This window comes from Acyrthosiphon pisum, chromosome A1 (genome assembly GCF_005508785.2).
Source record: "Acyrthosiphon pisum isolate AL4f chromosome A1, pea_aphid_22Mar2018_4r6ur, whole genome shotgun sequence".
In the NCBI taxonomy this organism is placed as follows: Eukaryota; Metazoa; Arthropoda; class Insecta; order Hemiptera; family Aphididae; genus Acyrthosiphon; species Acyrthosiphon pisum.
The window spans coordinates 19453763-19456349 of record NC_042494.1 but is presented as its reverse complement, the minus strand read 5'-3'; positions in this window follow the sequence as shown (position 1 = coordinate 19456349).

Genomic DNA, 2587 nt, shown 5'->3' with positions numbered 1-2587 from the left:
ACTTTTTTTGTATCACATAATATATATTTCATTTTTCGGCATTCAAAATTTTAAAGCACTGAGCATTCATTATCTATCTTTCATGACATTGTGCAATAAAATTATTTCTTCTATACACAATAAAATGTTGTTCCTTATTTTTCGTATTAAAAAGTACGATTTTATTTATTTCAACAGAATAATAGCCCCACTGAACATGATCGTGTTCGCGTGGAGACCACAAAGAATATTAACCAACAATTTTTTTGTTACGTACTGAAACTCAATGAAATAGATTGAAGGTATATTGGCCTCGTGAGAGCATACAAGTTTTGAAATGATTTTCGAATGAAAATTAAATTTGGTATTAAAGCATCATACGATTTTGGTTCAACATATTATATAAAGAATTAATGATGTTATTAATTCGGACTTTCCACGACAAATTTTAACTTAAAAAACAGTTATAAAAGATGAAAACTAATAAAAATAATAATAAAAAAATAATAATATAATAAAATATTTTGGTGGCTTTAGTATAAATAACGATTTATTGAGTAGGTACCAGGTACCTGGTACCTACGTAGTTTTCCAGACGTTTTAAGAGCTTGCATCATTTTTCTTATAATGCCAGCAATTACTGTGACAGGACCAGTCCAATCATTTTCCAAGCTAAAACTAATAAAAAATGAATCCTGATGTAGCAATAAAGGTACCTGTAAATATTTGCAATGGATAACATCTGTTTAAAACTGTTCTAAGGCTCTAAGTCACTTGGTACAGACGTACAGTCGAGCATTAAATGTGCAAAATGTTAAAAAGGTAGGTACATTCTAGAACACAGACACTTTGTACGGTTGGGTAAAAATGTTCATTTCAGAATGCGGATCAGTGGAGTATTGAAGGGGGGGGATATGGGGGATAGATCCCCCCTTGACCTTTTTTTTTTGTTAAGTTAAGTTTTAAGTAGGTATATCTGAAAAACATATACCTCTATGGTGATACCACTATGGTATACTGTATTTTTGAATTTTCTGCGAATTATTTTTCATGCATGAGTATCTATAATAAACCCGATAAATGGTCGGTAAATAAAACACAATTACCATGAAGAATGTAGATTTACCATAGGGCATTAGTTTTCTTTTAGTGACTCAAAACATTGTATTCACCTCTGGATTACATGCTTTAGATGTTTGTGATAAAGAGTTTTTTCCAAATATTCATGAACTCTTGAAAATATTTTGTACTTTGCCTGTATCAACTGCTATACAACTGAACGATGTTTTTCAAGTTTTTATTGAGTAATACTTAATAAATAGTATGACAGAAGTAAATATTTTATCAATTTTCCTATCTAATATTGAATAATAACTATAAATTAAATAGTAATTATTATATACCTATACTTTGTTTATTATAACCGACTTATAGCCACTTATGGCCCGTTTTAAAATCATAGTTTAAACCTCGGTTCAGGGACTGGAACCTCACCGAAACCATTATTTAAATTAATTTTAATACCGGAACCTCATCGCAACCCTTATTTACATTAATTTAAAAACCAGAACCTTACCGGAACCGATACTTTTACTTGACACATTTTTCTACATAAGTAAAAACCAAATCAGGTAACAATTTTTTTATTTTTTAAGAATTGAAGAGAAACCGAAACCTTAATATTAGTTTTTCTGGGAACCGAATAGGAACCGAAACTGAAATTTTAGTTTTAATAGGAACCGGAACCATAAAAATCATCAAGGTTCCAGTACCTGCCTCGGTTACGCTTAACCAACTGATATTACCAGTCGAATTCCGCGGTTTAAACATTAGTTTAACTATTGTAATACGGACCCTCTTAATGTGTTGGCTTTATTTTCATGTCACCGATTATACAATAATCATGACAGATAAGGTTATTGTAGAACTGAGCATCCAAAAAAATAGAAAACGGTATTTTGTATTATAAAGCAATTCTTTTTGTTTATCGTATTAAACACGAGATTTTCGTTAGCATGAACTATAATAAATGCTATTAGGTACTATACAATTTGTGTTAATTTTTAATTCACCTTCATCCACTCTAATCTCAACAAGTTAGGGGATTATAAAAATGTATATTACCTATATTCGTATTTATTGAGTGCACCTATTATTATATATTTCATCCCCCCCCCCCTATCAAAATTCCTAAATACGCCACTGATGTGGATAAGTACATTGTACTATTAGGTATAATATACATAAAGCATATATTGTATATATAAGTATTAGGTAAGTATACTTGTGAGTAATTATTTTTCATTATTATTTATTATAATAGTGCACAATTATGATATTTTTAATTTCCTACAAAATGTCGAATTCAAATCTCAAATATTGATTTAGACTTGGTGTGTTCATGTGGTAAAAAAAAGTTGAACTTAATTGAAACAAAGGAACAAGTCTGGTTTACCGGGCACCATTTTTTTTTGAAATTGTTGTTTCGACGATTTAAGAACGATGATGCAAAAAAAAATTTTCGGAAATGATTATTTTGGAAGTTATAGCTTCCCAGATTTAACGATTTTACGTTTATACGCGTGCGCGCAACACTACTATAATACCA